General features: G+C 45.4%; 2 non-coding genes across 2 annotated transcripts; both read left to right on the forward strand.

Annotated features, from left to right (window-relative positions):
• Positions 1 to 3,535: 3,535 nt before the first annotated feature.
• Positions 3,536 to 3,608, forward strand: trnaw-cca (transfer RNA tryptophan (anticodon CCA)). Its single transcript has one exon. It is a non-coding gene; the product is annotated as a tRNA-Trp (tRNA).
• An 11,520-nt stretch (positions 3,609 to 15,128) lies between these two features.
• On the forward strand, positions 15,129 to 15,201 carry trnar-ucu (transfer RNA arginine (anticodon UCU)). Its single transcript has one exon. It is a non-coding gene; the product is annotated as a tRNA-Arg (tRNA).
• The last annotated feature ends 11,924 nt before the right edge of the window (positions 15,202 to 27,125 follow it).

Consider the following 27,125-nt stretch of genomic DNA (forward strand, 5'->3'; position numbering starts at 1 on the left):
TGCAAATACAAATTCACCCCACAAACTTATATGTGCTTGTGTGTCTGTGCGCGTGTGTGTGCGCTCATGTGAGTGTGTGTGTGTGTGCGTGTATGTGTGTGTGTGTGTGCGCGCGTGTGTGTATGTGTGTATACGTGTGTGTGTGTGTGCGTGTGTGTGTATGTGTGTATACGTGTGTGTACATGTGTGTGCGCGTGTGTGTCTGTATGTGTGTGTGTGTGCGTGTACACGTGTGTGTGTGCATGTGTGCGCGCGTGTTTGTGTGCGTGTGTGTGCGCGTGCGTGTATGGGGTGGGGGGGTGGGGCTGTTCTGAGTGCCAACAGACAGGAGTGTTCCCTCCCAGTCAGAGAACACTTCAGCAATTCGGGACATTCGACCTCGGCCCTTCCTCCAAGGGGGACTTCGGAGCAGGCAACAATGAAAAGTGGCCGAGCAGAGGCTGATCACCAAGTTTGGGAACAATGGAGATGGCCTCAACTGGGACATTACAGGTGACCCCATTCAACTACACACCCACATACACACACACACATGCACACCCACATACACACACACGCAAACACATACATACACACACACACACACATACACATACACACACACGCACAAGGGGACATAAATTTAAGGTGAAGGGTGGAAGGTATAGGGGGGAATGTCAGGGGTAGGTTCTTTACACAGAGAGTGGTGGGGGCATGGAATGCGCTGCCTGTGGGAGTGGCAGAGTCAGAATCATTGGTGACCTTTAAGCAGCGATTGGATAGGTACATGGATTGGTGTTTAAGCTAGGACAAATGTTCGGCACAACATCGTGGGCCGAAGGGCCTGTTCTGTGCTGTATTGTTCTATGTTCTATGTTCTATGTTCTATGTTCTATGTCCTATGCACATACACATGCACATAAAGACACACAAACATACGCACACACGCACACATATATACACACAGACATATACATATGCACACACACATACACACACATGCACACACACATACACACACCAATACACACATGTACACACACACATATGCACACACATACACACATACATACACACATACACATACACCACACATACACATACACACACACATACACTCCCACACACACACACCCAAACACACACATATACACACACAATACACACATACACACAAACACATGCATACATGCACACACATATACACACACATACACACACACGCACATACACACACATACATATGCACACACACATACATACACATACACACGCACATATATACACACATATACACACAAACACATACACACCCACACCCACACACCCACACACACACAAAAATATATACACACACACATATACACACATATGCGCAAACACATACACACACACATACACACACACATATACACACACATACACACACATATACACACCCACACACACATACACACACACATACACACACACATATACACACACACACACACACATATACACACACACACATACACACATAAATATACTCACACACATATACACACACACACACATATAAGTTTGTGTGATTAACTTGTACTTACAGAATTATATTTTACTTTGCTCAAAAACTGTATGAATCATGTGAGATGCTGTAAATCTGTTTTTTAGATTAGAATCAGTCTGACCATTGTGGCACAGACAGCCTCACACAGGGGAGCTCACACCTTCAATGCATCATCTGGGCCGACACGACACCAATTGTTAAAGTTCACTTGAGAATGTAACTTTTAATAAAAGATTTGCAATTTACATATGAAAGAACGAAAACCAACCTGGCCATTCTAAAAGATGAGAGACTTCACAAACAATCCAGATACAATTTCTCAAGATACAATTTCAGTTGCATCACACTGTAAACATTTGCTATAAATTCTGCGTTTTGCAATCTTATTCTCCACAACCACCTGATGAAGAAGCAGTGCTCCGAAACCTAGAGCTTCCACATGTTCGACTCTAACCTGGTGTTGTGAGATTTTTAAATCTGACATTCACCCATCTCCTGACGGTTGAGCATACATCTCAAGGCCAGGACAGCGGCCCTCCGCAGGGATACAAATTGACTCCTTCTTTGGTCGCTCCACGATGGATCTCTCTGATGACTGTTCCCGTTCGTTGGTTGGCTCATTGGGATCATTGCTGACATCTTGGAAGAATTCCTGGAGTCTCATTGATCTGATGAATTCCTCACAACTTTACTCAAGTATTCTTGTTGGTGATGGGGACAAAGGGAGACTAAATTTGATTTGCGTTTCAACTTGATTTTGTTCACAAAGTATTGAAACAGTTTGTAACATTATTTGGAAATGCATACAAAGGTTCTAAATCAATTGTGTACAGTCTATGCAGAGAGAAAAGAACCAACAAACCATTGGAATATTGACATTTCTCAAACCTTCTGTATCGTTGTGGAAAGAAAGGCATTTTGTACTTGGGCAGTAAACGATCTCTGTTCAGTGTCAGGCACCAAGAGGGTCTGAGAACTGAAAGGACGATGTGATCATTTGTCAGAAAGACCTGAGACTGTGTTGTTTCCCTGTTACACCTTGGCAGCAGCTGCCCGAAACTTTAGTGCATCCCTCAGTGTGTTGTCACTGATCTGGGAGTGTGCTTGGCTGTCACACTCATTTGAGGTCAACTGTTTTCAGTAGTCTGCCAATATAGTGCCCTCGTGGCCTAATGGCTATGGCACTGGCCTCTGAAATCTGGGATTTCATTTTTAAGCCTGCTCTTTGCAGTGGCTGATTTTCATCCCATGTCAACTTCATCTCAATCCAAATTGACTGGATTTTTAAACTACTCTGTTAAAAATCATTGTGCCTGTGTTGAGATTATGGCAAATGCTGTTTAATAGAAACTTGCACAAGGCAATTCCGAGATTTGGGAGATCTTGGGGTGAATTGTCTGAAAGAGACAGCACAGCCACAATGGGCTGAATGCCCGCTAAGATTGTGTTGATTTGTCCTCAATGCAGCTTTTTGCAACATCTCCACTTCCTCCTTCCCCAGTAACTGCAAATATCTTGAAAGTGCTGCACAAAATAACATTGAGCCCTTGGCTATTTTCCTGTCTGCTCCATTTTCCTCAGACTTGAGATGTGCAAAGTTGGAGTTTGAAGGTGGTAAAAACAATGACTGCAGATGCTGGAAACCAGATTCTGGATTAGTGGTGCTGGAAGAGCACAGCAGTTCAGGCAGCATCCAAGTAGCTTCGAAATCGACATTTTGGGCAAAAGCCCTTTTTCCCGAAACGTCGATTTCGAAGCTACTTGGATGCTGTCTGAACTGCTGTGCTCTTCCAGCACCACTAATCCAGAAAGTTGGAGTTTGGTTGATTTTTCATCTGTCCATTTGGGCAGAAATGGGAGGCGGGATCAATTTATCAAGCAGCCAACAATTTAGCATGAGATGGAAGGGGTAAAAAACAATCAGTAAGCATCTCACACTCAGAAACACACACTATGAGAGGTCAGGGTGCAGTATTTAAAGGCTGCCATTGGCAACCTGCATGTGGGGCCCCAGTGGCCTAACGGATAAGGCACTGGCCTCCAATGCCAGAGATTGTGGGTTCAAGTCCCATCTGGGGTGTCTCTGTGGCTTATCCTTTATTTCTAATCTATTTTGGAAAAATCCCCATCTCTGCATTCAGTTGATGGTCAGTGGTATCCAACATGATCTTGCACAAGATTTTCGAGGATCTGCAGGATTGAATGTTGAAGGTGGTCATCAAGTGGCTGCTGTTTCTGGATGGGGACGAGATTCCTGAGAGTGCGGTTGGAGAGGTTGCTTTTGGAAGCCAGCTCTCATCACACTCTCATCAACAAACCAACCCTTCAACACTGATCCCTCCAGAACATCGGATATTACTGACAGAGAATACCCTTGCCAACGTTTATAGGTGCACCATCGACAGCATTCTGTCTGGATGTATCACTACCTGGTTTGGCAACTGTACCATTCAAGATCGGAGATGGTTACAGAGAGTGGTGAACTCGGCCCAGACAATCACAAAGGTCAACCTCCCATCTATAGAATCCATCTCCCAGGCCCACTGTCAAGGAAAGGTCTCCAGCATTCTCAAAGATCCATCCCACCCTGGCAATGTTTTTCTCCAACCTCTACCATCGGGGAGAAGGTACAGAAGCCTGAACACACGCACCAACCGGTTTTGAAACAGTTTCTACCCTACTGTTGTTAGAATACTGAACGGTCTCACAGACTCTCAATATTTGCCTGTACCTGTGTTGTTGTTCCTGCTGCTGTTTCCCTATTGTTTACTTATCTATGTTACTTAACTCTGTGAGCTGCCTGTATTGCTCACAAGATAAAACTTTTCACTGTGTCTATCATTACTTGCAAATCAAATATTTTCAATGAATCTTCCACCTTTAGGATTACTGTTATCTTGGTCCAACTCATTGTATGTAAATATAAATTATTGAGTGTGGAATAACTGTATTTCACCTGCATTTTTTCCTGTTAAATGAGTTTGGGAGAAGATTTGTAGCTCGGGTGCTAGTTGTTGTGGTTCTGTTCGTCGAGCTGGGAATTTGTCTTACAAACGTTTCGTCCCCTGTCTAGGTGACATCCTCAGGTGCTTGGGAGCCTCCTGTGAAACACTTCTGTGCTGTTTCCTCCGGCATTTATAGTGGCCTGTCTCTGCCGCTTCCGGTTGTCAGTTCCAGCTGTCCGCTGCAGTGGCCGGTATATTGGGTCCAGGTCGATGTGTTTGTTGATAGAGTCTGTGGATGAGTGCCATGCCTCTAGGAATTCCCTGGCTGTTCTCTTTTTGTCTTGTCCTATAATGGTAGTGTTGTCCCAGTCGAATTCATGTTGCTTGTCTTCTGCGTGTGTGGCTACTAAGGATAGCTGGTCGTGTCGTTTCGTGGCTAGTTGGTGTTCATGGATACGGATCGTTAACTGTCTTCCTGTTTGTCCGATGTAGTGTTTTCTGCAGTCCTTGCATGGGATTTTGTACACTACATTGGTTTTGCTCACGTTGGGTATTGGGTCCTTCGTTCTGGTGAGTTGTTGTCTGAGCGTGGCTGTTGGTTTGTGTGCTGTTATGAGTCCTAGTGGTCGCAGTAGTCTGACTGTCAGTTCTGAAATGCTCCTGATGTATGGTAGTGTGGCTAGTCCTTTGGGTTGCGGCATGTCGTCGTTCCGTTGTCTCTCCCTTAGGCATCTGTTGATGAAATTGCGAGGGTATCTGTTTTTGGCGAATACCTTGTATAGGTGTTCCTCTTCCTCTTTTTATAATTCTGGTGTGCTGCAATGTATTGTGGCCCTTTTGAATAGTGTCCTGATGCAACTTCGTTTGTGTGTGTTGGGGTGGTTGCTTTCCTAGTTTAGGACTTGGTCTGTGTGTGTGGCTTTCCTGTAAACCTTTGTGGTGAATTCACCATTCGGTGTTCTCTGTACCATCACGTCTAGGAATGGGAGTTGGTTGTCCTTTTCTTCCTCTCTAGTGAATCGGATTCCTGTGAGTGTGGCGTTGATGATCTGGTGTGTGTTCTCTATTTCTGTGTTTTTAATTATTACAAAGGTGTCACCAACTAGCCACGAAACGACACGACCAGCTATCCTTAGGAGCCACACACGCAGAACACAAGCAACATGAATTCGACTGGGACAACACTACCATTATAGGACAAGCCAAACAGAGAACAGCCAGGGAATTCCTAGAGGCATGGCACTCATCCACAGACTCTATCAACAAACACATCGACCTGGACCCAATATACCGGCCACTACAGCGGACAGCTGGAACTGACAACCGGAAGCGGCAGAGACAGGCCACGATAAATGCCGGAGGAAACTGCACAGAGGTGCTTCACAGGAGGCTCCCAAGCACTGAGGATGTCACCTAGACAGGGGAGGAAACGTTTGCAAGACAAATTCCCAGCTTTCCTGTTAAATGCCAACAGGACAGTATAGAGGTCAAGCAAGCTCAATGTTTGTACAGTTCGATGATCTCAAAGCAGCCATGCAGATTTTTAAAGACATTAGGTCAGAGATTAACTTAATTTGAATGGAGATAATGTAGTGAGAGGGTTTTAATTGGAGAGAATGTTTAAATTGAAAGTATCCCCAGAAGGGATGTAAACCACAGGCAGGAGCTTAGAAGATCAGAGATGGAGCTGTTAGGTCACTGGGACAACACGTGCTTCTGGGGCCATGTCAGGAGAATTGATCCCCTCAACCTTGGTTGTGTTCATGTCAGAACAATGCTGCACTCTCCCAACATTTATGTTCACCAACATTTCACGAGTTTCATCCCACCATCAAACTCACCATGGACTCCTGTTTAGTATCTGTCTCATTCTTGGACACATGCATCTCCATCAAGGATGGACACCACAGCACCTCACTCAACCACAAACCCACCCTCAACATATTAAAACAGCCGTCCCCTCTGTACAAGCCGTACACTTACACAGGATCTGTTCAGGTGAGGGGGAATGTGAGGGGCACTTGGAAGTACACAAGGATGCCCTGATAAGAATGTGATACGATGCTTAACTCATCAATCGCCAGTTCTGACATGCCCCAGGGAGAAACTGCAATGACCTCCTCAGGAGACAGACACGAGCTGCAACCAACAGGGTCCCCTTCATTATCCAGTACTTACCAGGAGCTGAGAAACAATGTCACATTCTCCACAGCCTGCAACACATTATCGATGAGGATGAGCACCTCGCCAAGACCTTCACCATCCCTTCACTTCTCACCTTTAAACATCCACCAAACCTTAAACAGACCATTGTTCACAGCAAACTGCCCGGCCTTCAGGACAACACCAAACAACCCTGTCACAGCAGACACTGTAAAACGTGTCAGAGTGTCGCCATGGATACCGCCATTACACATGGGGACATCTCCCACCATGTACGCGGCAGGTACTCATGTGACTCGACCAACGTTTTCTCTCTCATACGCTGCAGGGAAGGATGCCCAATGCATGGTACATTGGTGAGACCAAGCAGAGGCTACGGCAACAGATGAATGGGCACCGCGTAACAATCACCAAACAGAGGTGTTCCCTCCCAGTCGGAGATCACTTCAACGATCAGGTACTTTCAACCTCAATCCTTCAGGTAACCATCCTCCAAGGTGGGCTTTGGGACAGGCAACAACGAAAAGTGGCCGAGCAGAGGCTGATAGCCATGTTTGGTACCCATGGGGATGGCCTCAACTGGGACCTTGGGTTTATGTCACACTACAGCTGACCCCACTACATACACACACACACACACACACACACACACACACACACACACACACTCACACACACACACACACACACACACACACACACACACACACACACTCATCCTGTCACACAATACACATACACACTCCCACACTCACACCCACACACACACCTTTTCACAGATGTATACCCCATTACACTCAAACACATACACATACACCCACTCTCACAGACACTCACATCATCGCCCCATCCCACGCACACCCAAATGCACACACTCACTCGGTCTCCCCTGCACGCACACACATATACGTTTGTGGGGTGAATTTGTACGTTCAGAATTATCTTTAGTTTTTCTCAAAAACTGCATAAAACCATGTAAGATTCTGTAAATGCCACTTTAGAAATAGAATCAGTTTGAGCGAACATTGGGACACAGACAGATTTTAATCCGACATCTTCAATGCATTATCTGAGCTGAGATGGCACCGATTGTTAAAACTCTCTTGAGAATGTAACTTTAACAAAGGTCTGGGATGTACATAACAAGGAACTGAAACGAACATGATCATTCTAAAAGATGAAAGACTTCAGCTCAATTTGTTTAATATTACATGCCATGACACTGCAATCCTGTTGCTAAAACTTCAGTGTTTTACTATCCTGCTCCACAACCACATGATGAAAAAGCAGTGCATCGAAGGCTAGTGTTTCCCAATAAACCTGTTGGACTATAACCTGGTGCTGTCTAATTTGTAACGTTGTCCGACCCAGTCTAACACCGGCTCCTCCAAATCATAACCTTTATGTCAATGACTGGTGAGTTTTGGATGATCATGTAAAACATAATAATAGAAACCATCCAAAGTTGGGACTTGATGTTTTCAAGTCATTACACTATGACTTTTTCCCTGGCAGTTTACTCCATTGTGGGATTGTTTTTATTCATTTCTAGGGCGTGAACATTGCTGGCTAGATCAACATTTATTGCCTCTCCCTCGTTTCCCCTGAAAGGTGATGGGGAGCTATCTTTTTGAACCACTGCAATCCATGTGCTGCCTGTATCTCCTTTCGAACTGATTGAAGATTTAACAGGAGGGAGTCGGCCATTTTGGATTTGTTCCATACATTTACATCACTTGTATGACCCATTGATATTTTACTTGTACATTCTGTGTCTGATGCCTCCTCTCTCATTACACCTGATGAAGGAGCAATGCTCCAAAAGCTCGTGTTTTCAAATAAACCTGTTGGACTATAACCTGGTGTGGTGTGATTTTTGACCATTTGTTGGAGGTAAACCTACAATGAATCAATGGAGGGTGTTCCAGGATTGTGACCGAGCTACAGGGAAGGAATGCGATATGTTTCTGACTAGGCCAGCGTTTATTGCCCAGAGGGTGAGTCAACCACATTGCTGTGGGTCTGTAGTCTCACCAGGTTTTCTTCCTGAAAGGAGAATATGGAACCAGTTAGGTTCCTGACAAACCTCAATAGCAATATATGGTTATCATCAGACAAAGCTCCTCCTGAGCTGAGATTTCACCACCTTGTATGGTGGGATTACAGTCCATCTCCCCCACACCATGAACTTGGTGTTCTGGATTCCTACTCCAGGTCTAGCACTGCACCACCATCTCCCCTTATTAACTGGAATTGAGATCAAACAGACACAGGGTGCTGATCAGAGTTCATGTTTAAAAACATAACAGCCCAAATGGGATATGAACCCCCAACCCCTGGCTTTGAACATGGACACCCTCTTCATGATGCATCTGAGGTGAGATACCATGTTAGACATCCACGGCAATTGATAGCTCTGTCTTTGGTTGTGCTCCGAAGATCTTAAAAATTCGGTAATTCAGCTCCTCGAGCCTGCTTTGTCATCCCACACGATCATGGCTGATCTCATCTCGGCCTCAACTCCACTTTCCTGCCTGCTCTCCATAACACTTCAACCCAACTACAGCCTGCATGTAGGGATCCCTTTTTATGGCACAAGGCACTTCACAGGAACCACATTCAGGAAACCATTACACATGGACCGAAACCTTGGCCAAAGAGAGGAACACCTTGAGATCCTGAGACCCCAAGGTAGAGGGGTGGAGATCTTTACAGAGTGACTTCCAGAGGGTACCATCCAGGCACAGACAGTGATGTCCAAGCAATGAATAACAGGAAGCCAATCTGGCCTTTAATTTCCTGAATTATTCTTGTTGCCATTCTTAAAGAACGAAACAACATTGGGTATTCTGCAGTCCTCTGGGAATTCTCCTGGGACTATAAAGGATACAAATATTTTGTACAAATCCGTAGCAATTTCCACACCTGCCTCTTTCAGGATTCTATGATAGATTCCATCAGGTCTTGGGGACTTGTCTACCTTAATGCTTTTCAAAACACCCAACACCTCCTTTTTAATATTGATATGCTCTAGAATATCAATATACAAGACTCACCATCCACCATGTCATAGAGTCATAGAGATGTACAGCATGGAAACAGACCCTTCGCTCCAACCCGTCCATGCCGCCCACATATCCTAATCTAATCCCGTCCCATTCGCCCACACTGGGCCCATATCCCTCTCGACCCTTCCTATCCATATCAGTGAGCAGTGTAGGTTTCTTCCCTCCCGCCCTCCTGACCATGTACTCACTTTCTTTGTCTGATTTTCTTCCTTTTAAAAGTGCCGTTGTTTTGAGGTTTTTTTCTCCAAAGTTGCAGAATAAAACAGTAATTGCTGCTCCTGGAATTTGAGGAAATCACCCCCAACACCTAAAATGCCTCAAAAAAGGGGCAGCTCTTACAGTCACAACTTTTTCCCGTCCTCCATCTTGGACTACCCAGAATCCTTTGGAAATACCAATGCACTTTATTCATTAAGAACCTCACCCACTTCCTCCGGCTCCATGTGTAAATTCCCTCCTTTGCTCTGAGAAGACATGCCCTTTCCCTGGCGACCTGTTGCTTATTATCCCTCTGTAAAATGCCTTGGAGGTTCCTTAATCCTGTTTTCCATAAACATCGCATGGTCCCTTCAAATTCTCTATTTCCGAGTTTGAGTTCATTCCTGTTATCTCCAGGGCTCTGTCTGTCTTCAGTTTCTTGAACCTTACTTATACCTTCTCCCTCTTTCTGCCTAAGACTTAACATCATAACACGTCTGAACAGGTCAACGAAATATATCGACAGGAACCATCGACAGCATCAACCTGCATTTATTGAGTTATCTTTCAAAACCAATTCAGTGCAATTGAAATACTGTGTGGTATCACTCACTGTAATAAACACTCTCCTTGAATAAGCTGAAGAGAAAGTAATGGCAAATTATAAAATTACCAAAATAATGCATGACAATGGTTCTTAAATATATGTTTATAAATTACTCTACAGATACTGAAAGAAATTAAATAAGGAGGAACAAATATCATGGACAATTAACCATACATTTCGCAATATTTCACTTTCACTGTAGAATTGTAGTTTTAAGATCAAACTTGTTCTGAAGTTGATCAGATCTCACCCCATCTAATACTGATCTTTTATACCTTTCTCCCCAAACTTGAGGTGAGAATTCATATGTTTCAGAGGATTGCCTTATTTGATGAGCTGTTCCTTGATATATAATAAGTATAATCCCACAGACATTGTCATGATTGCACCTTGTCTAAAGTCTGAATCAAATCATTCAATAGCAGACAATTCCCAAGAGGTTAATGATCAAAAGTCCCATTCAATGTTTTCAAGTCTCCACTATTCTTACGTAAAAAAATTATACAAAAGATAAATCCCACAAATGCTGGAAATCTGCAATAAAATCAGGAAATATTGACATGCAGCTCAGGTAGCACCTTTGTCCACCCCAGTCTAACACCGGCTCCTCCAAAACATTTAAAAGGCATCTGGATGGGGGTATATGAACAGGGTGGGTTTAGAGGGATATGGGCCAAATGCTGGCAAGTCGGACTAGATTAATTCAGGATATCAGGTCGGCATAGACGAGTTGGACCAAAGGGTCTGTTTCTGTGCTGTATAACTCTAAGACTCTGTAACATTTAAAAGGCAGCTGGATGGGGACATGAATAAGAAGGCTTCAGAGGGATATGGACCAAATGCTGGTTTGTGGGACTAGATAACTTTCCGATATCTGGTTGGCATGGACGAGTTGGAGCGAAGGATCTGTACAACTCTGTGACTCTGTAAGTGTAAGCTTTCTTGGGAGATTTTGACTTTTGTTACAGAGCCTTTTTAAATGACTGGGACATTTTAATTTGTGCTTATTTGGTTTAATTGGTTTCTTTTAATTTGTTTTCAGAGTCGTGTAAGGAGACTTCTGAAAAGTAGGCTGTCAGTAGGTTAGAAGATGGAATAGGTTATGCTGCATTCTGCAATTACAGCAATGATGATGTGCCAAGTGTAATACTTCAACTGGCTTGGCATTGATTTATTGGTTAATGCTCTTAGCATCTTCAGTTGAGAGTGAAAGCATATATCTTGGGAGGATATTTAATTGCTCTAAAGATACCACGTATCTGAAAGTTCCCTGCAGTTAATAGATCAATGGGACAGGAATTACCTATTATATCACAAAGTAAGTCTGTTTCTCTCTGCTGAACTTCTACTCAGCTAAAGATTGACTCTGCCTGTTGTGTGACATGGCTTTTAATTTCCACTGATCAACCAGATGAACATTCGTAACACAATGTAATTAAACTCAACTTTCCTTCAGTATTCTTGTTGGTGATGCAGACAAAGGGGGACAAAATTTGGTTTGCGGTTCAACTTGATTTTATTAACAAAATATTAAAACAGATTGTCAGCATTTCCCAAATTCCCACAAATCTTTACTCTCTCTCCAGCTCTATCCATCTGAGAAAGGATATTAACTGGAACAATCCATGTTGGGCCATTGGAATCATTTCAACTCCCCCTCCCACTCTGCCGAGGACATGGAGGTCCTGGGCCTCCTTCACTGCCGCTCCCTCACCACGACGCCTGGAGGAAGAACGCCTCATCTTCCACCTTGGAACACTTCAACCCCAGGGCATCAATGTGGACTTCAACAGTTTCCTCATTTCCCCTTCCCCCACCTCACCCTCGTTCCAAACATCCAGCTCAGCACTGTCCCCATGACTTGTCCGGACTTTTCCTACCTGCCTATCTCCTTTTCCACCTATCCACTCCACCCTCTCCTCCCTGACCTATCACCTTCATCCCCTCCCCCACTCACCCATTGTACTCGATGCGACTCTCTCCCCACCCCCACTCTCCTCTAGCTGATCACTCCACGCTTCAGGCTCACTGCCTTTATTCCTGATGAAGGGCTTTTGCCCGAAACGTCGATTTCGAAGCTCCTTGGATGCAACCTGAACTGCTGTGCTCTTCCAGCACCACTAATCCAGAAATTGGAATCTCCTTCCTGTCCCGATATAGGGCTGGTTCTCTTCCACAAAGGGGGGGGTCTCGCAATTTCGGGCAGATCTTTCTACTGAGGCAGGAAACGATTTCTCTTCATTCTGAGGCACCAAGAGGGTCTGAGAAATGAAGGGACAATGTCATAACTGGTCAGAAAGGCCTTAGACAGTGTTCTTTAACTGTTACACCTTGACAGTAGCTGCTCCATACTTTGAGGTCAACACTTTCCACAGGGAGTCCAAGGTGGAAGGGCTAGGGGCCTAATGGATAAGGCATTGGCTTCCTTCAGCTGGTAATTGTTGGTTCAAGTCCCATCTGGGGTGCTTGGGTTTTAAGCCTGGGCCTTGTTGCTGATTTTCATTTCATGTCAACTTCATCTCAATCCATGCTGACTGAATTTTTCACGCTGATTGATGATGTCACTTCCGCCCCATCATGGCCACTCCCACAACCACTTCCAACCTTCACAATTCCTCATGCATCACACGTGACATCACTTCCGCCCTTCACATCATCGCTGATGCCACATGCTCAGTGACTTCCCCCACCCCGACTGCCCTGGTCACCACCACTTCCACCACTCCCCTGCATTCTGCTGACGTGCCCCCCACAGAACCCACTGTCACTATCCCCACCCCCCAGAACCCCGAGGGGAACACTACCCCTGCTCATGACTCCACCCCCATTCCCCCCACCATCACACCCACTCCAGTTACAGGTTCCACCCTGGACAGGACTGCTCCGAGTGCTGTCTCACAGGAGTCGAGTGTTGGTCATAAACCAGCTGGTGCCTGCCATGCTGTGGTACCGGCTGGTCACTTTGGTCCCTCCTCCTGGTTTTGTCACTGACATCCAGAGAATGTTGGTTCACTTCTTCTGGGACAAAAAGATGCACTGGGTCACTGCGCAGGTCCTGAGTCTCCATATTGAGGGAAACGGTCAGTCGCTGGTGTGCGTTCACACCCAGGTAGCGACGTTCCACCTTCAGACCTTGCAGCGATACCTTTACATTGAGCCTCCCCCTCGGCGGGGTGCCCTGGCGACGTATTTTTTCCACCAGGTGCGTAACCTCAACTACGAGACTCAGCTCCTGTTCAGGGACCGTGATGGTTTGGAGGTCACTCTCAGGATACTGCCTGTCTTTTACCAGGACCTGCTCACGGTCTGGAACATGGTCGAATCGCGTCACGCCTACCCTCCGGCAGGAGTAACGGCTGTCGTCAGGGAGACGTTGCTCAGGAATCCGCACCTCCGTACTCGTGGGTTCGAGTGACTGTGGGAGGGGAGGGCCGTGAGTGCGAGGGTGACCAGGGTCGGGGACGTGCTGGATGGTGGGGGCCTGGGCTGGACGCTGCCGCAGGATATAGCGAGCAGGGCAGCGGTAGACGTCCGGTACGTGGCCACCACCATCCGACACCTTAAAACGACGGTGCTCAGACCCCACGTAGTGCCCCAGTTGGAGGATGCTCAGGTGTGCGGTGGGATCCCATCTGCACTCACTCCTGACCGGACGGAATTTCACATTGGCCCCAGGGTCCTGTATTTCCTGCGGGAGCCTGTGCCCCACAACCTGAGCTGTCTCTGGAGTTTTAGTTTTGTCCCTTTCAGGGGTGTATCACAGAGGGCCCTGTACAGACTGCTGCTGCACACCCTCATCCACCTCCCGGACACACCCTGGCGTGCCCATTTACCACCGGGCGGTGGGGATCATCCCCAGTGAAGGGCTCTCTACATGGGAGTCCTCCCCCTTTCTCACGGGGATCTGGGGTGGAGGGTATTGCACGCGGCAGTCCACAGATTGTGGTGGTTCACGGACTCCCAGCCCAACTGCTTGTTCTGTGGTGCTGTGGAGTCCATGGAACAGGGCGCTTGCACTCCCTTTTTAGCTTTCTGGGAAACCTTCTCCTCCGTTTCTGGTTGGACTTCAGCCCCACACTCCCCATCATTGGGCACCCAGTGCCGAGGGGGGAGGGTTGGTCAGAGGATCTCCTCGTGGGTCTGCTCCTGGGCCTGGCCAAACTGGTTGTTCGGGTCAATCGCCTGACCCTCTTCCGTGGTTACATTCGAGCCCGGGTGTCCCTGGAGAAGGAGCACGCAGTGTCTACCAACATCCTTGAGCTGTTCAGAGAGTGCCCTCCCCCTCACTGTTTGGTCACACAGCATTGCCCTTTGATGCTTGTCACTGGCCACTCGGGTGTTTCCTTTCTTCCTGGTGGTGGGAATTGAATAAAGATTTGTACATCTGTTGTCTTTCACTGTGTCTCACACCTGCACACACACAACATGGGTGCTGGGAAAATATAAGCACTGCCACAGTTAGGCAGCAGTGCGGGGGTAAAGAGAAAAACATATATAACCAGGAGATTCAGAATCCCCTCAGTCCAGGGCACTGACTCTGTGCTGGCTGAGCCACAGTCAGTGTGTTCGTGCAAAACAAAACAAAACTTAAAAGCTGCCATTTTAACATCACACATGTAGCCCCAGTGGCCTAATGGATAAGGCACTGGCCTTCTAAGCCAGGGATTGTGGGTTCGAGTCCCATCTGGGGTGTCTGTCACTTGCCCTGTGTCAACTTGATTGCTAGTCTACTTTGGGAAAATCTCCATGGTTGATGGGAAGTGGTGCCCAATGATTTCTTACACAAGATTTGCATGATTGAGGTGAATTCTTTGAAAGAGAAAGCACAGTCACAATGGCTGAAAACCTACTGAGATTCTCCTGGGGATGGCATGGTGGTTCAGTGGGTAGCACTGCTGCCTCACAGTGTCAGGGACCTGGCTTCGATTCCTCCCTTGGGTGTCTGTTTGTGTCGAGTTTGCACATTCTCTCCATGGGGTATTCCGGGTGCTTTGGTTTCCTCCCACAGTCCAAAGATGTGCAGGTTCGGTGGATTGGCTTTGGGGAATGCAGGGTGAGAGGATAGGGGTTGGGCCTGGATGAGATGCTCTTCAGAGGGTCAGTGTGGATGTGATGGGCTGAATGGCCTGCCCTTCTCACGCGAAGTCTTTTATGAACAGGTTAGGAGCAGATGGTCAGAGCTCCACTGCAGGACCCAGTCAAGGCTTTGCTAAGGTTTGGCATTCAGGTGTGTTTTCCTCTTCTCCTGTCCCTGATCTTCCAGAATCTTCTGAGGCTTTGGCCAATACGGTCATGAGCTGGGTTCACATCATCCAATGGGGTTATACCAATACCCTTCACTGTTGTCATGCCAGGAGCTATAAAGTGGATTGTCTCAGGCTGACACTTCTCCAATATTCAACCCACAGTCTGGTTGGAACTGGTTCTTCTTGAAACATTGTAGTTCTTTGATTTTAGTTGCACTGTTCTCTGGAGCTGAGAGCTGCTGTTTAATTTAGTTTGACCAATTTTCTGTCAGGTCAAATTTCTCCAGATGAGGATCAATTGAGAATGCCTGATTTTGTTGCCATGGTCACCTGACCACACAGGATTGAGATCAGCTGCACAGTGAAGATTTCAACAAATCAAAACCCCAAATTAGACTTGAGCCCACAATAACTGGTTTAGGAAGTTAGTGCCTTATCTATGAGATCACTGGGGCTCCAACTGATGGAGCTACCAATCTATGGACAAAGCAGCTTCTGTTTTGGTTGTGTTGGTGTCAGTCTAAGCTATATTCTGTCAACATTACCACTTGAACAACAGATTACCTGCATGTTTGGTATTTATGATGATGTCCAATATGTCAATGGAAATGATTGAAATCTGGGTGTTCAAGGTTGGAACTGATGGGTCTGTGGCTATGCATTTGGGTCCTTACCTTTCTTAGTCAAGGTATTGAATACAATTGCAAGGAGGCTATGATGGAGATGTGAGGTAGTTAGGCCATCGTTGGAGAACTTGGAGTGCCACATCCACAGATTGGACAAACATTTGTGGGAAGGCAACTGCTGAAAATCACCAGGCTCTGAGTCAGAGTCGGGGTTCACCAACAGAGTTTATTGTCCAAGGAAATCCCGGAGCTCCGGGGAGAGAGCAGCACCAACAGCACAGTGGTCAGCTGTGATTCTTCTCTCAACCCGGAGCACATGGTCAAGATACTGTTATACATTTTGTGATATAATAGGTCAGTGATGAGGTTATTGTCTCTGTAACATGGCTTGTTTATTGTAAACATTGCAGAATCCTTGATCGTTTCGGTGCAGTTATTGTCAGTTCCAGCGTGGCCTTTGTTAATTTCAGTGCAGTTGTTGTCAGTTTCAGCGTCTGCGCTGAAGTCAGTTGCTGTAGTAATGGGCGCTAATCGCTCTTCCTGAGAAGGACGATTACTGCAGCCCTGGCTATTATCACTCTGTATTTAGGCTGTATCTAACAGTTAGCATTTCTATCAAAGCTGTTGTCTGACCCAGACCCTTCGGCGGGCAGTGTATGTTATTCATGTGTATTGTCTCTCCCATCCGCCTTAAACTAATCAACTCGGTTGTGAGTGCAATGTGCTGGCATTCTGGTGGCCCCAGGCAGTGTCTATGTTTGCACTGCTGTCTCTCTCCATTTGTGGTCCAGCGGCCATCTTGTGCGCCAAGTGGCCAACTTATGGCTCAGAGGCCATCTTGTGTGTCCGTGTGCCTAGTGTCACCCTGCCCCGTGCCATCTCCCACTTCACTTTGTGGTCAAGGAGGCGAGGGTATTAACTGGAACAATCCATGCTGGGCCATTGGAATCTCCTTCCTGTCCCGATATAGGGCTGGCTCTTTTCCACAAAGGGGGGTCTCGCAATTTCGTGCAGATTTTCTCTCTCTCCAGATTTTGATTATTTAAAAAATATACTTTATTCATAAAAGATCAAATAGTAACGCACACACAGGTTCTAAATCAGTTGTGTACAGTCTATGCAGAGAGAAAAGAACCAACAAACGATTGGAATTTTGACATTTCGCAAAGTTCTGTGTCGTGACAAAAAAGGCATTTTGTACTTGGGCAGGAACCGATCTCTGTTCATTGTCAGGCACCAAGAGGGTCTGAGAACTGAAAGGATGATGTGATAATTTGTCAGCAAGACCTTAGACTCTGTTGTTTCCCTGTTACACCTTGGCAGCAGCTGCCCGAAACTTTAGTGTATCCCTCAGTGTGTCGTGACAGATCTTGAAATACGCTCGGCTGTAGCACTCGTTTAAGATCAACTATTCCCAGTAGAGTATTGTCACTGAGTTTTTGTGGCTTAATGGGTTAGACTGTAGATTCTGATGTAGTGGATTGGAGGTTCAAATCCCTTTTGGGGTGTTGACGTTTTAAGCCTGGTCTTTGTGGTGGCTGATTTTCATCCCATATCAACTCCATCTCAATCCAAATTGACTGGATTTTCCAACTACTCCGTTAAAAATCACTTGCCTGCTTCGAGATTATGGAAAATGTTCTTCAGTAGAAACTTACACAAGGTAATTCCAAGGTTTGGGAAATCTTGGGGTGAATTGTCTGAAAGAGACAGCACAGCCCCAATGGGCTGAATGCCCACTAAGATCCTATTGAAGTGTCCTCAATGCAGCTTTTTGTAACATCTCCACTTCCTCCTTCCCCACTAACTGCAAATATCTTGAAAGTGCTGCACAAAATAACATTGAGCCCTTTTCCTCTCTGCTCCATATTCCTCAGACTTGAGTTGTGCAAAGTTGGAGTTTGGTTAATTTCTTGTCTGTCCGTTTGGGGAGAAATGGGAGGTAAGATCAATTTTATCAAGCAGCCAATGATTTAGCGTGAGATGGAAGGGGGAACAACCAATCAGTGTGAGTATAAAACTCAGAGAAGAACACAATATGAGAGGTTCAGGGTGCAGTATTTACAGGCTAAGGGACTGGATAAGGGACTGGCCTCTTCATCCTGGAAGTGTGGGTTCAAGTCCCATCTGGGATGGCTAACTTTTAAGCCTGGTCTTCACGGCTGATCTTCTTTGTCTGATGTCAATTCGATTTCTCATCTCCCCTGGAATCATCCCCAGGTCTGTGTTGGGTTTGGTGGGATGTTGTGTCAGAAAAATACAGAACTTTGTGGGGACTGCAGAATATGATGCTAAATCCCCCCTCTCTCTATGTCGCATTTGGACGGATCAGTCAAAAGTGTCGTCTTTTTTTGAATAAAATCTCTAACTTGAAATAAACGAAAGAGGTCCCTGTTCGGTAGCTTGTGTTTCTGTGCTAACTGATCGAAGGACATCATTGTGTCTCCCTCAAACAAATCACCCACGCAAGACACACCCCTAACTGCCCAATGTTTGGATCCTGAATCTATCATCCCCGGTTGAAAACCCGGCATACCCAGTGTAAGAGAAGATGTCTTGCCAATATTGCCTTCCCTCTGCCGAATTGCCCTCCATGCTTTAACAGTATCGATAACTATTGGGTTATGGCAATATTCACTTACTGTCCTCATTTTGTCCAAACACAGCAAGCGAGTAAGGGGTCACCTTAGCCTGGGAGGTTTCAATATCTAACAATATTGAAAGAGGGTCCCCACAAGCCCAATCACTCATGTAGGATAAAAGTGAGCTTCGTTGGTAGCTTTTAATGTCTGGGAGATCCACTCCCCCCAGTCTGTGAGACAATCGCAGTTTAGCTCATTTAATGAGGGGCCACTGACGATGTCAAATAAAGGGGCTGAACCAGCCGTTCAGTCTCCTGAATGTTTGCTTATCGAAAATCGGGGGAGCATCCATATAGGGTATAGTAAACAAGGGAGAATATTCATCTTAATAAGCACTATCCGACCCAACCACGAGACCAGAAGCGCCTCCATCTTTGAAGGTCTTGTTTGATTTTGTCAAATAATTGAACAAAATTGGCTTTGAACAGCCGATTCAGAACTGGAGTAATGGACATGCTCAAATACACAAAACCCCCCTGTGACCATTTAAATGGGAATCGATATTCACCCTCAAGACTTAACACTTTCATAAGACCACCCATAGGCATAGCCTCTGATTTTGAAAGATTAATCTTGTCCCCCAAAAAGGTGCCAAACACACAGATGCATGCTAACAGGCGAGGGACTGAAACTGCTGGATTTGATGAAAGAATGAGGACATCGTCCACATACAATAAACTCTGATGTAAATTTGACCCCACGTCTGGAGCTGATATATTGGGATCCCTATGAATGGCCTCCACCAATGATTCAATCCTCACTGTAAAAAGCAGTGGGGAAAGGGAACAGACCTGTCGGCTGACCCAAAAAATGTGAAAATTGCTTGATCACACCCTGTTGGTGATGGTTGCAGTGAGAGGGTCATTGTGGAGAACCTTTACCCATCTTATAAAAACTTCGCCCAAAACAAACCGCTCCAGAGTATAGAAAAGGTACACCCTCTCAACTCGGTCAAGGGCCTTCTCTGTATCTAGAGAAATCACCAATCCCTATATTGACTGTTGTTGACACACTTGAATTACATTAAGCAGCCTCCTAACATTATTGGAGGATCTGCGGCCCTTTATGAAGCCCGTCTGGTCCTCTTTAACAATAGAAGGTAACACAGTCTCACAGTAACACGTAATGGCTTGAGGGACTCTCCTTTTCCTAGCGAGATATGCTCAGTATTTACCAGACCTGTCACCATGATCATATAACCTTTGCTTTGCAAAAGTAAGCTCGTTCTTTGCTGTCTGCGTGAGCACGGAATTCAATGCAGACCGCAACACCATAATCCTCTGTAACTTGAACAACGAGGGCCTGTCAAAGTAGGCCTTCTCAGCTGCCTTCAACCGTGCTTTGAGGAGACGTTGCTGCTCACCCTTCTGCCGCCTCTTACTGGCAGAGTAGGAAATAACTAACCCACTGGCATAGGATTTGGCAATTTCAGAAAGGAAGGATTGGCTACTAACCGAGCGTGAGTTAATGCCTAGGAATGCCCAAAGCTTCTGAGAGAACTGCTCCACAAATGTATTATCCTTGAGGATAAAGGAATCCATTTGCCAGTGACTTGGACCCACTGTAACATCCTTAATCTTAGCCAACAGGTACACTGGAGTGTGATCAGAGATGGTAATATTACCGATCGTACAAGGTGCCACCAAGTCCAGGGTTGCCACGGGGATTGGAAAAAAATCAATCCTGGTGTGACATCTGTGTGGATTGGAAAAGAAAACCGTAAAATCCCTGCCTGTAGGGTGGAGACACCTCCAGATGTCCACCAACCCTCACTCCACACACAGATCCACTAATTGTTTAGTTTGTACAGAGGGAGTCGGGGGCCTTTTGGCAACATCTGCACTGTGGGATCCATGAGACAGTTAAAATCTCCCCCTTTAGTGATATGCCAGGACACAAGACTGATCAATTTGAAAACGCATCTAGCAAAATGTTGAGGGGATGAGCTTGAGGGCAAGAAACATTTATAACACCATATTCTTCCCCATTTATCAATGCTATTAGAGTTACAAACCTCCTGTGCGTGTGTCTTTAACACACTCTCGTAACTTAAATGTAAGATTACTCCTCACCAATACAGCCACTTCCCTACTTCTGGTATTCAGTGATGTGAAGTAAACCTGACCAAAGCCATTCTTCTGTAGTTTCAAATGCTCCCTGTCATCCAAGTGCGTCTCCTTTAACAAAGGATTATCCACATTCTCCTTTCTAAGACTCAAAAGTACCTTCTTCCTCTTAATTGGTGAGTGACTTCCCTTCATATTCCACGTTCACCATTTAATCAAGTCATTACATTCTGCAGTAAAATTTAAATTCCAGAGAGGAGGAACTCGAACCACAAATCACTGAGCCTTAGTGTCATATGATCCATCAAATATAAAAACTACATAAACTGAAACCACGACATTTAACAAACCTACAAAACTATCAAAGAATAAAAGCAATACAAACCACCATATAAAGTGCCAATGGCGCTGAATTGGGGAACTCACCTCCTGCCCAAAGGGGGTAACTACCCATCCCAAACAGCCCATAAGTGGGCATCTAGCCATCCCAACCATTTTCTCTCCTTCTCGCTAGAGCCGTACCACAAACACAAGCAGAATAGAAAGTAAATATACCATAGAATAGCAAAATGAATAAAGAAAAAAAACATTTAAGATCGATGGGGTAAATACCCCACCCATCCTCTGGTATAACTTAGACAATAGACAATAGACAATAGATGCAGGAGTAGGCCATTCTGCCCTTCGAGCCTGCACCGCCATTCAATATGATCATGGCTGATCATTCCTAATCAGTATCCTGTTCCAGCCTTATCTCCATACCCCTTGACTCCACTATCTTTAAGAGCTCTATCCAATTCTTTCTTAAAAGAATCCAGAGACTGGGCCTCCACTGCCCTCTGGGGCAGAGCATTCCACACAGCCACCACTCTCTGGGTGAAGTAGTTTCTCCTCATCTCTGTCCTAAATGGTCTACCCCGTATTTTTAAGTTGTGTCCTCTGGTTCGGCACTCCCCCATCAACGGAAATATGTTCCCTCCTGCCAGAGTGTCCAGTCCTTTCATAAGCCTATACGTTTCAATCAGATCCCCTCTCAGTCTTCTAAACTCAAGGGTATACAAGCCCAGTCGCTTCAGTCTTTCCGTGTAAGGCAATCCTGCCATTCCAGGAATTGACCTCGTGAACCTACGCTGCACTCCCTCAATAGCCAGAATGTCTTTCCTCAAATTTGGAGACTAGAACTGTACACAGTACTCCAAGTGTGGTCTCACCAGGGCCCTGTACAGCTGCAGAAGCACCTCTTTGCTTCTATACTCAATCCCTCTTGTTATGAAGGCCAGCATGCTATTAGCCTTCTTCACGACCTGCTGTACCTGCATGCTTGCCTTCATTGACTGGTGGACAAGAACACCCAGATCTCTCTGAACAGCCCCTTTACCTAATTTGATACCATTGAGGTAGTAATCTGCCTTCCTGTTCTTGCCACCAAAGTGGATAACCAGACATTTATCCACATTAAACTGCATCTGCCATGCATCTGCCCACTCACCTAACTTGTCCAGGTCACCCTGTAATCCCCTAACATCCTCATCACATTTCACCCTACCACCTAGCTTTGTGTCATCAGCAAATTTGCTAATGTTATTGCTGATACCATCTTCTATATCATTTACATATATTGTAAAAAGCTGCGGTCCCAGCACGGATCCCTGCGGTACCCCACTGGTCACTGCCTGCCATTTCGAAATGGAGCCGTTAATCACTACCCTTTGTTTCCTATTAGCCAACCAATTCTCTATCCAATCTAGTACTTTGCCCCCAATCCCGTGCGCCCTAATTTTACTCACTAACCTCTTGTGTGGGACTTTATCAAAAGCTTTCTGAAAGTCCAGGTACAGTACATCCACTGGATCTCCCTCGTCCATCTTCTGAGTTACATCCTCAAAAAATTCAAGAAGATTAGTCAAGCATGATTTCCCCTTCATAAATCCATGCTGACTCTGTCCTATCCTGTTACTATTATCCAGATGTGCCGTAATTTCATCCTTTATAATAGACTCCAGCATCTTTCCCACCACTGAGGTCAGACTAACTGGTCTATAATTTCCTGCTTTCTCCCGCCCACCCTTCTTAAAAAGTGGCACAACATCAGCCGCCCTCCAATCCTCAGGAACCAACCCCGATTCTATTGAACTCTGGAAAATAATCACCAGCGCATCCACGATTTCCCGAGCCACCTCCTTCAGTACACTGGGATGCAGGCCATCAGGTCCCGGAGACTTTTCAACCTTCAGACCTAACAGTCTCTCCAACACCAAATCCTGGCAAATAGAAATTCCCTTAAGTTCAGGTCCTTCAGCCACTGTTACCTCAGGGAGATTGCTTGTGTCTTCCCCAGTGAACACAGATCTGAAGTACCCATTTAATTCCCCTGCCATTTCTTCGTTCCCAGTAATATATTCCCCTGCTTCTGTCTTCAAGGGCCCAATTTTTGTCCTAACCATTTTTTTGCCTTGGACATACCTAAAAAAGCTTTTACTATCCTCCTTTATATTCTTGGCCAGTTTACCTTCGTACCTCATTTTTTCTCTGCGTATTTCCTTCTTACTAATCCTCTGTTGTTCTTTAAAAACTTCCCAGTCCTCCGTTTTCCCGCTTATCTTTGCTAAGTTATACTTTTTCTCTTTTAACCTTATATGTTTCTTTACTTCCCTTGTCAGCCACGGCCGCCCATGTCTCCTCCTGGGATCTTTCTTCCTTTTAGGAATGAACTGATCCTGCATCTTCTGCATTATACACAGAAATATCCGCCATTGTTCCTCCACGGTCTTCCCTGTTAAGGTATTAAACCATTGAACTTTGGCCAGTTGTTCCCTCATAGCTCCATATTTCCCTTTATTCAACTGAAATATTGTCACTTCAGATTGTACCCACTCCCTCTCAAATTGCAGATTGAAGCTTATTGTATTATGGTCACTACATCCCAATGGCTCCTTCACTTCGAGGTCACTGACCAATTCTGGTTCGTTACACAATACCAGATCCAGAATCGCCTTATCCCTGGTCGACTCCAGCACCAGCTGCTCTAAAAATCCATCTCTGAGGCACTCCACAAAGTCTCTTTCTTGAGGCCCGATACCATCCTGATTCTCCCAGTCTACCTGCATGTTAAAGTCCCCCATAACAACTGTAGTAACATCTTTGCGACAAGCCAATTTCAGCTCCTGATTCAACTTACCTCCAACATCCAGACTACATTTTTGGGGGCCTGTAGATGACTCCCATGAGGGTCTTTTTACCCTTAGTGTTTCGAAGCTCTATCCACACTGACTCTACATCCCCTGACTCTAGGTCCCCCCGCGCAAGGGACTGAATATCCTCCCTTACCAACAAGGCCACCCCACCCCCTCTGCCCGTCAGTCTATCCTTACGATAGCACGTGTAGCCTTGAATATTCATTTCCCAGGCCCTGTCCCCATGAAGCCACGTCTCAGTTATCCCCACAATATCGTATCTGCTACTTTCCAAAAGAGCCTCAAGCTCATCCACCTTGTGTCTAATGCTTCGTGCATTCATATATAGAATTTTTAATTTGTTACTGCTCTCACTTCACTTAGAAATTGAAAGTACACATCTCAACCGCCACAAAACACAGTTTAAACCGGATTATTACCAATCGGGAAAACAAGGAAAAGAAAGCTCCAACTGGACATCCTCGGTTTTTTTAAAAAAAACAAAGACATAACCAAACAACACTACTTGTAGATACTAAATTGTTCAGATTCGGTTAATTTGTCCACAAAGTCTCTTGCCTTCTCCGATGTATCAAAGAGATGTACGGATCCATGTAAGGTTATCGGAGCACCGCCGGATACCTCAGAGAGTACTGGATCCCAAACTCCCTCAGTCTTCTCTTGGCAGAAACATTATCCGTCAGGGGGCGGGAAGTAAACAGCCAGGGCTGACAAAGGAAGTCAGGAAATGTATCATAGGGAAAGAGAGAGCCTACAAAGTGGCCAAGAGCACTGGGAAATCAGAAGATTGGGAAGACGACAAAAACAAACAGAGGATAACAAAGACATAGAAATAGGAAGGAGAGGATCAAATATGAAGGTAAGCTAGCCAGTAATATTAGAAATGATTGTTAAAGTTTCTTTCAATACATAAGAAACAAATGAGAGGCAAAAGTAGAAATTGGGCCATTCCAAATTGATGCAGGAAGGTTCGTGAAGGGAGATAAGGAAATGGCTGAAGAACTTGGTAAATACTTTGTGTCAGTCTTCACAGTGGAAGACATGAGCATTATCCTAACAATTAAGGAGCATCAGGGGGCAGATTTGAATATGGTAGCCATTACAAAAGAGGAAGTGCTAGAAAAGTTAAAAGGTCTAAAAATTGATAAATCTCCCGGCCCCGATGGTCTCCATCCTAGAGTTCTGAGGGAGGTGGCTGAGGAAATAGTAGAGGCTATTTTTAATCTTTCAAAAATCACTGTAGTCAGGGAAATTCCCAGATAATTGGAAAATCACTGTTGTAAACCCCTTGTTCAAGAAAAGATCAAGATAAATGATGAAAACTTATGGGCCGGTTAGCCTAACCTCGGTTGTAGGTTAAATTCTAGGATCCATCATTAAGGATGAGATTTCTAAATACTTGGAAGTGCAGGGTTGGATTAGAACAAGTCAGCATGGATTTAGTAAGGGGAGGTCATGCCTGACAAACCTGTTAGAATTGTTTGAAGAGGTAACAAGTAGGTTAGACCAGGGAAACCCAGTGGATGTTATCTACCTAGATTTCCAAAAGGCATTTGATAAGGTGCCTCACGGGAGACTGCTGAGTAAGGTGACGGTCCATGGTGTTCGATGTGAGCTACAGGCATGGATTGGGAATTGGCTATCTGACAGAAGGCAGAGAGTTGGGATAAAGGGTTCTTTCTTGGAATGGCAGCTGGTGACAAGTGGTGTCCCGTAGGGTTCAGTGTTGGGGCAACAGCTGTTCACTTTATATATTAATGATCTGGATGAAGGGACTGGGGGACATTCTGGCGAAGTTCACCGATGATGCAAAGTTCAGCAGACAAGCAGGTCGTTCTGAGGAGGTGGGGAGGCTGCAGAAAGATTTAGACAGTTTAGGAGAGTGGTCCAGGAAATGGCTGATGAAATTCAACCTGAGCAAATGCTCGGACTTGCACTTTGGAAAAAGGAATACAGGCATGGACTATTTTTTAAACAGGAGAAAATTCATAAAGCCAAAGTACAAAGGGATCTGGGAATGATAGTCCAGGAATCTCTAAAGGTTGACTTGAAGGTTGAGTCCGTGGTTAAGAAAACAAATGTAATGTTACAATTTATCTCAAGAGGGTTGGAATGTAAAAGCAGCGATGTCTTTCTGAGACTTTATAAAGCTCTGGTTAGGCCCCATTTGAAATACTGTATCCAATTTTGGGCTCCACACCTCAGGAGGGACATACTGGCACTGGAGCATGTCCAGCGGAGATTCACACAGATGATCCCTGGAATGGGAGGCTTAACATACAATGAACAGCTGAGGATCCTGGGATTGTATTGATTAGAGTTTAGAAGGTTGAGGGGAGATCTAATGCAAATTTACTAGATAATGCATGGCTTAGAAAGGGTGGATGCTGGGAATGTGTTTCCATCAGGACCCATTGGCACAGCCTGAGAATTAGAGGGGGGTCAATTTAGAACGGAAATGAGGAGACATTTCTTCAGGCAGAGAGTGGTGGGCCTGTGGAATTCATTGCCGTGGAGCGCAGCAGAGGCCAGGACGTTAATTGTCTTCAGGGCAGAGATTGATAAATTCTTGATCGCGCAAGGAATTAAGGGTGAACGATGAGAGTGCCACGAAGTGGCGTTGAAATGCCCATCATTCACGATTGAATCGGGGGGTGGACCCGATGGGCTGAATGGCCTTACTTCCATTCCTATGTCTTAGGCTCATCGTCGTAAGGTTTTCTTTTCTGGTTTACCACCGCTGAGAAGTCCTGGAAAGGCATGAGCTTAGAGCCCTCGTAAATTAGGGCCTTCAGATCCTTCCCCTGGATTAGACTACCTACAGTGTGGAAACAGGTAACAC

This window comes from Chiloscyllium punctatum, chromosome 18 (genome assembly GCF_047496795.1).
Source record: "Chiloscyllium punctatum isolate Juve2018m chromosome 18, sChiPun1.3, whole genome shotgun sequence".
NCBI lineage: Eukaryota > Metazoa > Chordata > Chondrichthyes > Orectolobiformes > Hemiscylliidae > Chiloscyllium > Chiloscyllium punctatum.